The 12,333-nt window shown below is 35.5% G+C and overlaps 1 long non-coding RNA gene and 1 other non-coding gene across 3 annotated transcripts in view; one reads left to right on the top strand and one right to left on the bottom strand.

Moving 5' to 3' along the window:
* LOC137208427 (uncharacterized) overlaps nt 1-12,333 on the bottom strand; it is a 112,180-nt gene that overhangs the window by 4,097 nt on the left and 95,750 nt on the right. The window lies entirely within an intron of this gene.
* LOC137209532 (U6 spliceosomal RNA) lies at nt 7,641-7,747 on the top strand. The gene has a single exon (XR_010936086.1). It is a non-coding gene; the product is annotated as a U6 spliceosomal RNA (small nuclear RNA).

The following is a 12,333-nucleotide window of genomic DNA, read 5'->3' as shown; positions in this document are numbered from 1 at the left end:
GTGTCAGTCGTTACTTCTCCTTTTTCATTTCTAATTCTGTTGTTTTGACTCTTCTCCCTTTTTTTCTTGATGAGTCTGGCTAATGGTTTATCAATTTTGTTTATCTTCTCAAAGAACCAGCTTTTATTTATTTATTTATTTATTTTTATACAGCAGGTTCTTATTAGTCATCAGTTTTATACACATCAGTGTATACATGTCAATCCCAATCGCCCAATTCATCACACCACCACCACCGCCCTGCCCCCCACCACTTTCCCCCCTTGGTGTCCATACATTTGTTCTCTACATCTGTGTCTCAATTTCTGCCCTGCAAATCGGTTCATCTGTACCATTTTTCTAGGTTTCACATATATGCATTAATGTACGATATTTGTTTTTCTCTTTCTGACTTACTTCACTCTGTATGACAGACTCTAGGTCCATCCATGTCTCAAGAAATAACCCAAATTCAAAAGAACCAGCTTTTAGTTTTATTGATCTTTGCTATTGTTTCATCTTTTCTTCTTCATTTATTTCTGATCTGATCTTTATGATTTCTTTCCTTCTGCTAACTTTGGAGTTCTTTTGTTCTTCTTTCTCCAATTGCTTTAGGTGTAAGGTTAGGTTGTTTATTTGAGATTTTTCTTGTTTCTTGAGGTAGTATTGTATAGCTATAAACTTCCCTCTTAGAACTGCTTTTGCTGCATCCCATAGGTTTTGGGTCATTGTGTTTTCATTGTCATTTGTTTCTAGGGTTTTTTTTGTTGTTGTTGTGGTTTTTGGCAGTACATGGGCCTCTCACTGTTGTGGCCTCTCCTGCTGCGGAGCACAGGCTCCGGACACGCAGGCTCAGCGGCCATGGCTCACGGGCCTAGCCGCCCTGCGGAATCCTCCCAGACCGGGGCACGAACCCGCTTCCGCTGCATCGGCAGGCAGACTCTCAACCACTGCGCCACCAGGGAAGCCCTGTTTCTAGGTATTTTTTTATTTCCTGTTTGATTTCTTCAGCGATCTCTTGGTTATTTAGTAGCGTACTATTTAGCCTCCATGTGTTTGTATTTTTTACAGTTTTTTGCCTTTAGTTGATATCTACTCTCATAGCGTTGTGGTTGGAAAAGATACTTGATACGATTTCAATTTTCTTAAATTTACCAAGGCTTGATTTGTGACCCAAGATATGATCTATCCTGGAGAATGTTCCATGAGCACTTGAAAAGAAAGTGTATTCTGTTGTTTTTGGATGGAATGTCCTATAAATATCAAATAAGTCCATCTTGTTTAATGTGTCATTTAAAGCTTCTGTTTCCTTATTTATTTTAATTTTGGATGATCTGTCCAATGGTGAATGTGGAGTGTTAAAGTCCCCTACTATTATTGTGTTATTGTCAATTTCCCCTTTTATGGCTGTTAGCATTTGCCTTATGTATTGAGGTGCTCCTATGTTGGGTGCATAAATATTTACAATTATTATATCTTGTTCTTGGATTGATCCCTTGATCATTATGTAGTGTCCTTCTTTGTCTTTTATAATAGTCTTTGTTTTAAAGTCTATTTTGTCTGATATGAGAATTGCTACTCCAGCTTTCTTTTGATTTCCATTTACATGGAATATCTTTTTCCATCCCCTCACTTTCAGTTTGTATGTGTCCTTAGGTCTGATGTGGGTCTCTTGTAGACAGCATATATATATATATATATATATATATATATATATATATATAGGTCTTGTTTTTGTATTCATTCAGCCAGTCTATGTCTTTTGGTTGGAGCATTTAATCCATTTACATTTAAGGTAATTATCGATATGTATGTTCCTATTACCATTTTCTTAATTGTTTTGGGTTTATTTTTGTAGGTCTTTTTTTCTCTTGTGTTTCCACCTAGAGACATTCCTTTATCATTTGTTGTAAAGCTGGTTTGGTGGTGCTGAATTCTCTTAACTTTTGCTTGTCTGTAAAGATTTTAATTTCTCTGTCGAATCTGAATGATATCCTTGCTGGGTAGAGTGATCTTGGTTGTAGGTTTTTCCCTCTCATCATTTTAAATAAGCCTTGCCACTCCCTTCTGCCCTGCAGAGATTCTGCTGAAAAATCATCTGATAACCTTACGGGGATTCCCTGTATGTTATTTGTTGTTTTTCCCTTGATGCTTTTAATATTTTTCTTTGTATTTAATTTTTGATAGTTTGATTAATGTGTGTCTTTGTATGTTTCTCCTTGGATTTATCCTGTATGGGACTTTCTGCGCTTCCTGGACTTGATTGACTATTTCCTTTCCCATGTTAGGGAAGTTTTCGACCATAATCTCTTTAAATATTTTCTCAGACCCTTTCTTTTTCTCTTCTTCTGGGACCCCTATAATTCGAATGTTGGTTCGTTTAATATTGTCCCAGAGGTCTCTGAGACTGTCCTCAATTCTTTTCATTCTTTTTTCTTTATTCTGCTCTGCAGCAGTTATTTCCACTACTCTATCTTCCAGGTCACTTGTACATTCTTCTGCCTCACTTATTCTGCTATTGATTCCTTCAAGAGTATTTTTAATTTCATTTATTGTGTTGTTCATCATTGTTTGTTAGCTCTTTAGTTCTTCTAGGTCCTTGTTAAACATTTCTTGTATTTTCTCCATTCTATTTCCAAGATTTTGGATCATATTTACTATCATTACTCTGAATTCATTTTCAGGTAGACTGCCTATTTCCTCCTTAGCTGTTTGGTCTGGTGGGTTTTTGCTTTGCTCCTTCATCTGCTGCATCTTTCTCTGTCTTCCCATTTTGTTTAACTTACTGTGTTTGGGTTCTCCTTTACTCAGGCTCCAGTTTTGTAGTTCCTACTTCTGGTGTCTGCCCCCAGTGGGTGAGGTTGGTTTGGTGGCTTGTGTAGGCTTTCTGGTGGGAGGGCACTGGAGACTGTGTTCTGGTGGGTGGGGCTGGATCTTGTCCCTCTGGTGGGCAGGGCCACGTCCGGTGGTGTGTTTTGGGGTGTCTGTGAACTTAGTATGAGTTTAGGCCATTCATCTTGTATAATATAAACATTTAAAGCTATAAATTTCCCCCATTCAATACTTTAGCTGCATCTCCCAAATGTTTATATGTTCTATTTTCATTATAATTTAGTACAAAGTATTTTCTCTCTCTTTTTTTTTTTTTTTTGCAGTACACGGGCCTCTCACTGTTGTGGCCTCTCCCGTTGCGGAGCACAGGCTCCGGACGTGCAGGCTTATCGGCCATGGCCCATGGGCCCAGCCACTCCGCGGCATGTGGAATCTTCCCGGACCGGGGCAAGAACCTACCCCCCCTGCATCGGCAGGCAGACGCTCAACCACTGCGCCACCAGGGAAGCCCCAGTACAAAGTATTTTCTAATGTCTCCTATAATTTCTTCTTTGAGCCATGGGTAATTTAAAAGTGAGTTCTTCTCCAAATATTTGGGTGTTTTTAAGCTATCTTATTTTCGTTGATTTCTAATTTAGATCCATTATGGTCAGAAAGCAGATTCTGCTTATGGATATACATATTACAAACATGTAGATGTTATCTTTATGACAACTATAACATAAAGTAAGGGGCTGAGGGGAGAGTAAATGGTTCTAAATAGTGGCAAATTTCTTAAATTTTATGAGATGCAGTAAAATATCAACTCTAAGCAGACTGTAAAAAATTAAGAATGCGCAGTATGTTTTCATCCCTAGAACAGCCACTAAATGTTAATTTTTAAATGTATGGCTAAATAGTCAATAAATAAATTGGAAAGGAATCCTTAAGTATAGCTAATAAATGCAAGTAGTCAGGAAAGGAGGAACAGAAGAGCAAAATACAGAGGGGACAAACAGTAAATAAATAGCAAAATGGTAGAACTACATATTAATAATTACATTAATATTAAGTACATTAAATGTAATAATTACATTACATCATATTAATAATTACCTTAAATTACATATTTTCTCTTTATCTTTGGTTTTCAGCAGCTTGACTATAATAAGCTCAGGTGTGGTTTTCTTTGTATTTATTCTGCTTGAGGTCAACTAAGCTTCCTGAGTCTGTAATTTTATGTGTCTCACCAAATTTGGGGAAATTTCATCCATTATTTCTTTAAATATTTTTTCTGCCTCATTCTTTTTTTCTTCTGGGATTCTCTTCTGGGATTCCATTAACACATGTGTTAGACCTGTTGGTATTATCCCATAGGCACTTAAGTGTTTGTTCACTTTATTTTTCAGTCTTTTTTCTTCAGATTGAATAATTCCTATTGATCTATAGTCAGTTCACTGACTCTTCCTGCTGTTGTCTCGAAAATGCGTTTAATGCTAATAAGTGCAAGTAATCAGGAAAGGGGGAAATGCAACTACTTGCATTTATTCTTTCTGCTGTTGTCTCCAAAATGCTTGCGTTTCAATTTGGTTCTTTATTAAAATTTCCAATTCCCTGCTGATAGTTTCTCTTTGTTCGATCACTTTGAGTGTGCCTTTCTTTACATCCTTGAATATAGTTATAATAGCTGTTTGAAAACTCTTGTCTGCTAATTTCAACATGTAGTACATCTTGGGGTCAGTTTTCACTGACTGCCTTTTCTCCTGATGGGGATCCCATTTTCCTATTTCTTCGTGTGCGTAGTAATACTGGATGGTACCCTAGACATTGTAAAAGATACTTGTAGAGACTCTGAGTTCTATTCTGCCTCTGAAAAGTGTTTTTCTAAAGTAGGGAGTTATTTTGGCTGGACTCAGACTGCCAACTCTGTCTTCTCCATTGTGGTGAGCAGCAGCAGAACTCTGTCCAGTTCTTTTACCCTTAGCTAGGCTGCACAGAGTCTGCCACATATAGGTATAGTTCAAGAGTTTGCAGACCATATCACCCTTCCTGAAATACTCAAGTCTGCTAGGTGACTGAGAAGAATCATACCGTGAAAAGAGAGAGACAAGCAATGCACCCAAATGTTGTGTTTTCTGGATCAGTACAATTTTTTTGTTTCCAATCTTAAAATTTTTTTTAGGTAAGGACATTAAAAAGCAAAACAAAATCTATCAATATTATCACCATCATTTCACAAGAAAGGAAGGGGATTTTAACACCAAAAAAGTAGAAACAGTATGATTTCAGAAAAAAAAAAATAAATTGAATATATGCGGTGTTGTTAAAAATTCACCACATTATATTATTTTTCTCCCTTCTGTATGACTTGACGAAAACTCCATCCCAGGTGAGTCCCCAGCCTAGGAAGGGAAGTTGAGAATTTTTGTGATAAGAGCACAAAGTATCTCAATGTTTGCCAAAACCATTGTTTTAAAGTAAGTTTCAAAATAGAAGAATCAGCACAGTGTTTCCCAAACTTCAATCATGTGAAAACACTGTCACAAATATTGTCATGGCTGCATTTCACCTGCTTTATTTACTTTTAATACTTCATTTGAGTCATTTGTTTACTTAAGTTTATTTTAAAATGAAAGCCTTATATGAATACCATAAATGAAAAACCAGTATCCCTTGCCATAAAATCAAGAAAACACAAATGCTGGAAGGTCCTTAGCCTGTAGCCAACTCCCTGTTGACAAGGGAGATTAGCAGATATTAGGGGTTCAAGTCACACCCGCACCAGAATGAAACTTTCTGTTTGATTTAACTTCAAGGACGAAAAGAGAATTGAAGGGAATAATTTTCTCATTATGTAATTAAATGTCATTTAATTCATTGTCCATGTACCATCTAAAATCATCTCTTTTGCCAACTAATATTGTCTTGGTAGATGGTCTGTAGAATCAAAGGTGTCATCACATAGTAATTTGGAGCATTGGCTAAATTAAGAAAAAAAAAAAAGAGTCAGCAGAGGTTTGGGTAGGGTTTGGAGCTCCCCTCTCTTGCTCTCTCCTTTCTGAGACAATGCCCCTCCCTTTCCAGCTGCTGTATCCTTTGAGTCTTCAAAACAGTTTGACTGTACCTCTGCCACCAAATATCGATGAGCTCTGTTATGTGGATATTGTTTATTAATAGGCAATTGAAACTGTTGGTATATACTGCACTTGATGTAAGAATCTGAGCTCTTATTTAACAGCAATCTGCCAGTAGTTTAATCCATTTCATGTATATGCACGATTTGTGACTCTATCCTTAAATATGTAAACTCTATTTTAGTACACCTTTCTAAATATTTAATAGTCTATCAGAAATTATAGCATGACATTTCTGTTCCCTGATTTTTTATTCTTGATCAGTGGCAGATAGCAAAATGTTTGCTATCTATTTGATTCTACTAATAGTAAAGTCCATAACTACTCACGGCTCCTATAAGGGCTTCTCATAAACAACTGCTGCATAACAGATAAATCAATGCATGCTTGCCTCCACCAAAAAGAAGCTGATAGTTGAAATAAACTTGTGGATACAGAGCAAGAGTGAAATGCTGCAAACATATTAGCTGAGCCTGTTGATTTGGGGGGGAATTAAACAGTCATTTATGCCTATTAAATTAAGCCTATCTAAGCCTCCTTGTAACCGTATCTATTATAAATTTTTTTTCACTTTATTTCATTAAAAAAAAAAAAACAGTTCGACTGTGTATAATCTACCTGAATTTTAGCTACCTCACAGGGCACAGACTGGGGCCGGCTCTCTGGCAAAAAGCCCTAAAGCTGAGAAACCCAGTGCTGTTCCCTTCTAAATGTTGACTCCCCTCCGTGTCTGCCTGCTTCCTGTTACTCTCTAGAGCATTTAGGTACTTGTTGTTTCTGTTTGTTTTTTCCAGAGTTTATCACGCTACCTGTGGTAGGATTGTTCCAATAGAGCTACTCCTCTATTGTCAGATCTAAAATCACTAGCATCTTGGGCCCGGTAAAGAGATAGATCAGCTGGACAGTTGCCTGAGAGGCCACTCTGTAAGGAATGCTAAAACATCACAGGAATATATCAGAAATATGGTAAAAGAATGAAATAATGCCATTTGTAGCAACATGGATGGACCTCGAGATTATCATATTAAGTGAAGTAAGCCAGAGAAAGACAAATATCATATGATATCACTTATATGTGGAATCTAAAAAAAATGATACAAATGAACTTATTCACAAAACAGAAATAGACTCAGACATAGAAAACAAACTCATGGTTACCAAAGGGGAAATGGGGTGAGGAGGGATAAATTAGGAGTTTGGGATTAACATATACTTACAACTATATATAAAATAGGTAAACAACAAGGACCTACTGTATAGCACAGGGAACTATACTCAATATCTTGTAATAACCTATAATGGAAAAGAATCTGAAAAAGAATATATATATATATATAACTGAATCACTTTTCTGTACACTTGAAACTAACACAACATTGTAAATTAACTATACTTCAATTTAAAAAAACTGAAAAAACAAGAAATATGGTGCCAATTAACTCAATTTTCCACAGGTTACTCCTTACGTAATAGATGAAATACAAATTGTTTCTTCTGTTGCCTAAGTAAACACAGTCCTCAAGTAGACATTTAAGAACTTGAAAAGTCCATTGGTTCAGACATATCTAACTCGTTCTTTGAAAAGTTGCATAATACTCCATGGTACCATAATATATCAACTGTCTTCTGATAAAGCTCATGGTAAATTCTTATTTTTCTTCAGGTAAGGTGCATCTTTTTGCGTCTACAAAGCCAGGCCACAATAAATTTCCTTGAGTGCTAGCTTCAGCAGCACACATACTAACACTGGAACCATACAGAAAAGATTAGCATGGCCCCAACACAAGGATGACACGCAAATTCATGTAGCATTCCATATTTTTAAATAAATAAATAAATTTCCTTGAACATATTTCTTTATGTACTGGTGTTATCTTTCTGTAGGAGAGATTACAAAAAATAGGATTGCTGGGTTGAGGGCTATGTGAATTTTAAAATACATATTGTTATAATACTTTCCAGAAAGGCTGTAGAAATTAGCATTACAACCCATATTGATAGTCTCACCAGTAATTTTTATTTTTGACAATCTAATGGATCAAAATGCTGTGTTCTTTATTGTACTAATTTGAATTTTCTTGAACACCATTGAGGCTGAGGATATTTTCATATTGCTGATGATCTACTTTTTTTTCTGGAATTGCCTGTTGAATGCTTTGTCAAATTTTAATTGGATTGATTGTCTTCTTTCATTTGGTTTGTAGGAGCTAAGGTACATTAGCAACATTTGTCCTTTGTTATCTATATTTTAAGTATTTAGTCTGTCATTTGTCTTTTGATTTTGTTTATAGTTTCTTTTGCTACACAAAAATATGTCCACTTTTAAGAGGTAATGTATGACTATTACTTTCAGGTAGTGACCCTTAGGGTTTCTGGATTTTATCTTTTCCTTCAGAAGGTCTTTTTTACTTTATGATCTTATAAATAATTCCTCACATTTGTATCTAATATTTTTATATTTCACATTTAGACTTCTAATCCATCTGGAGTTTATTTTTGCATAAAATGTGGGGTAGAAGTGTAACCATGTTTTCTTCCAGATGGATAGTCAGTTCTGCCAGCACCATATACTAAGTAAGCCATCTTTCTCCCTCTAAACAAAATGTTATTTTTATTTATATTAAGTACCCACTTGAATTTGTTTCTGGAATCTTTCTTAGGTTCCACTTGTATTATTTATTCCTATGCTATGTATGGTTTTATTATAATAGCATTACAATAAGTTTTATTATCTTGTATATAAGGTAGGAATTGTGTTTAGCTAGTAATGTAGATACAAATAACAGAAGCTTAAACAAGACATAAGTTTATTTCTTTCATGTAAAAGAAGTCTGGCATAGTAGGCCAGGGTTGGCATGGTAGCACCATGTTCATCAAGAATCCAGGCTCCCTCTATTACTCTCCTCAGGCATCCTTAGCAGTGGCTGCCACCCTCAAGATTGCCTCATGCTCCAGGGGAGGGGATGGTGGTGTGCTGAATTGGGCAATTGGGATTGACATGTATACACTGATGTGTATAAAATTGATGACTAATGAGAACCTGCTGTATAAAAAAATAAATAAAATTCAAAAATTAAAAAAAAGAAAAAGATTGTCTCATGCTCCAAGATGGCTGCCAAAGCTCCAGCCATATATTCCTTATTCCAGTCAGGAAGCAAGCAGAGTGGGGAAGAGCAAAAACAGCACATGCAGCTGTCTGACCTCCTTTTAAGGAGTTTTTCTGGAAGTCCCACCTAACAAGTTTATTTATACCCCTATCTGAAAGGGAAGCACAGAAATGAAGTCTTTCAGTAGCTGGATATTGAGTGTGAACCTAGTTAGTCTCAGTCCTCCCTCTTCCCATATCCTTTTTAAATTTTTAAAAATTATTCTCAAACATTTATGTTTTTTAGTAAATAGACTTTATTTTTTACAACGGTTTTAGATTTACAGAAAAACTGGGGAGATGGTACAGAGAGTTTGCATATACCCTCTTCCCAAATACTCTCCCACCACACACACACACACACACACACACACACAGAATTTCTATTATTAACATCTTGCATTAATATGGTACATTTGTTACAATTAATGAACCAATAGGATAACATTACTATTAACTGAAACCCATAGTTTATATTAAGGTTCTCTGTGTTGTGCATTTCTATGAGTTTTGGCAAATGTGTAATGACGTGTGTCCACCATTACAGTATCACACAGAATCATTTTACTATACTAAAAATCCACTGTGCTCCACTTATTCATCCCTCCCCTAACACCCCTGAACTCCTGGCAATCACTTATCTTTTTAGAGTCTCTATAGATTGCCTTTTCCCGAAGTCATACAGTATATAGCCTTTTCAGACTGGCTTCTTTAACAGCAATATGCATTTAACTTTCCATCATGTCTTTTTGTGGTTGAGAGTTCATTTCTTTTTATCACCAAATATATTGTATGGATATATTGTATTGTATGGATATATCAGTTTGTTTATCCATTCACATATTTAAGCACATCTTGGTTGCTTCTAGTCTCTAACAGTTATGATTAAAGCTATCAGAAATGTTTGTGTGCAGGTTCTTTTGTGGACGTAATTTCATCTCAATTGGGGAAATACCTAGGAGCACCATTGTTGGATTGTATGGCCAGATTATGTGTAGCTTTGTGAGAAACTGCCAAACTGTCTTCCAAAGTGGCTGTACCATTTTGCATTCCTATCCACAATGAATGAGAGTTCCTATTGCCCTGCATCCTCTCTGGCATTTGGTATTGTCAGTGTTTTGTATTCTAGCCATTCTCATAGTTTTGTGTTGGTATTTCATGATTGTTTTAATTTGCAGTTCCTTAATGACATATGCTGTTGAGTATCTCTTCGTATGCTTATTGGCCATCTGTATAACTCCTCTGGTGAAGTGTCTGTTCAAATCTTTTGCCCCTTTTTTCAATCAGGTTGTTTGTTTTCTTATGGTTGAGTTTTAAGAGTCTTTTTGTATGGGTCTATGTTTGGACTCTCTGTTCTGTTCCATTGATCTATTTGTCTATTCTTTTGTCAATACCACACCATCTTGATTTCTGTAGCATTAAAGTCTTGTCAGTTCTCCAAATTTGTTCTTTTTTAGCATTGAGTTGGCTATTCTCAGTCTTTTGCCTTTCTATATAAACTTTAAAATAAATTTGTTGATATCCCCACACACATTACAAAACTTGCTGGGATTTTCATTTGGACTAAATTGAATCTATAGATCAAGTTGGGAAGAATTGGTATCTTAACAATATTAAGTGTTCCTATTCATGAACATGGAATATTTCTCCATTTATTTAGCTCTTCTATGATTTCTTTCATCAAAGTTTTATAGTTTTCCTCATATAGATTCTGTATATTTTTTGTTAGATTTATACCTAAGCATTTCTCTTTTTTTCAGTGCTAAGGTAAATGGTATTGTGTTTTTAATTTCAAATTCCAATTGTTCACTGTTGACATACAGGAAAGCAGTTGACCTTTTATCTTACAATCTTGCTATCATAGCTTATTAGTTCTAGGAGTTTTTGTGTCGATTCTTTGGGACTCTCTACCTAAACAATCATGTCATCTGTGAGCAAACACAGTTTTACTTCTTCCTTACCAATCTGTATACCTTTTATTTCCTTTTCTATCTTTTTGTATTATCTAGGACTTCCAGTAAAATATTGAATAGGAGTGGTAGAGGGGACATCCTTGCCTTGTTCCTGGTCATAGGGGGAAAGCATCTATTTTCTCATCATTAAGAACAATGCTGGCAGTGGGAAGCAGCCACATGGCACAGGGAGATAAGCTCGGTGCTTTGTGTCCACCTAGAGGGGTGGGATAGGGAGGGTGGGAGGGAGACGCAAGAGGGAGAAGAAATGGGGATAAACATATATGCATAGTGATTCACTTTGTTATACAGCAGAAACTAACACACCATTGTAAACCAATTATACTCCAATAAAGATGTGAAAAAAAAAAAACCAATGCTGGCAGTAAGTTTTTCTAGATGTTCTTTATTAAGCTGAAGAAGTTCTCTAGTCTTAGTTTGCTGAGAGTTTTTATAATGAATGAAAAATAGATTTTGTCAAATGCTGTTTCTTCATTTATTGTTGTGGTCATATGGTTTTTCTTCTTTAGCCTGTTGATGTGATGTATTACATTAATTGATTTTTGAATGTTGAACCAGCCTGGTATACTTGGAATAAATCCCACTGGGTTGTGATGTATAATTTTTTATACATTGTTGGGTTCGATTTGCTAATATTTTGTTGAGGACTTTTCCATCTATATTCATAAGAGACTTTGGTCCATAGTTTTCTTTTCTTGTAATATATTTATCTGGTTTTGGTATTAGGGTTATACTGGAATTTTACAATGAGTTAAGAAGTGTCCCCTCTGCTTCTATTTTCTGGAAGAGATTACATAGAATGGGTATCATTTATTTTTTAAATGTTTGGTAGAATTCGCTAGTGAACCCATGTGGGTCTGGTGCTTTCTGTTTTGGAAAGTTACTAATTATTGATTTGATTTCTTTAATAGGTATAGGCCTATTTAGATTATCTTTTTCTCCTTGTATGAGTTTTAGTAGTTTCTATCTTTCAACGAATTAGTCCTTTTCATCTAAGGTATCAAATTTGTGGGCATAAAGTTTGTTCATAATATTCTTTTATTGTCCTTTTGATGTCTAGTAGAGATGACTCCTCTTCCATTTCTGATATTGGTTATTTGTGTCCTCTCTCTTTTTAAAAAAATTTAACCTGGCAAGAGGTTTATCATTTTTGTTGATTTTTTTCAAAGAACCAGATTTTTGTTTCATTGCTTTTTCTCGCTTGTTTTTCTGTCTTCATTTTATTGATATTTGCTTTAATTTTCCTATTTCTTTTTTTCTGGTTGCTTTAGACTAGTTATTTCTTAACTTT

This window comes from Pseudorca crassidens, chromosome 16 (genome assembly GCF_039906515.1).
Source record: "Pseudorca crassidens isolate mPseCra1 chromosome 16, mPseCra1.hap1, whole genome shotgun sequence".
NCBI lineage: Eukaryota > Metazoa > Chordata > Mammalia > Artiodactyla > Delphinidae > Pseudorca > Pseudorca crassidens.
This window is presented reverse-complemented; position numbering and strand designations above follow the sequence as displayed.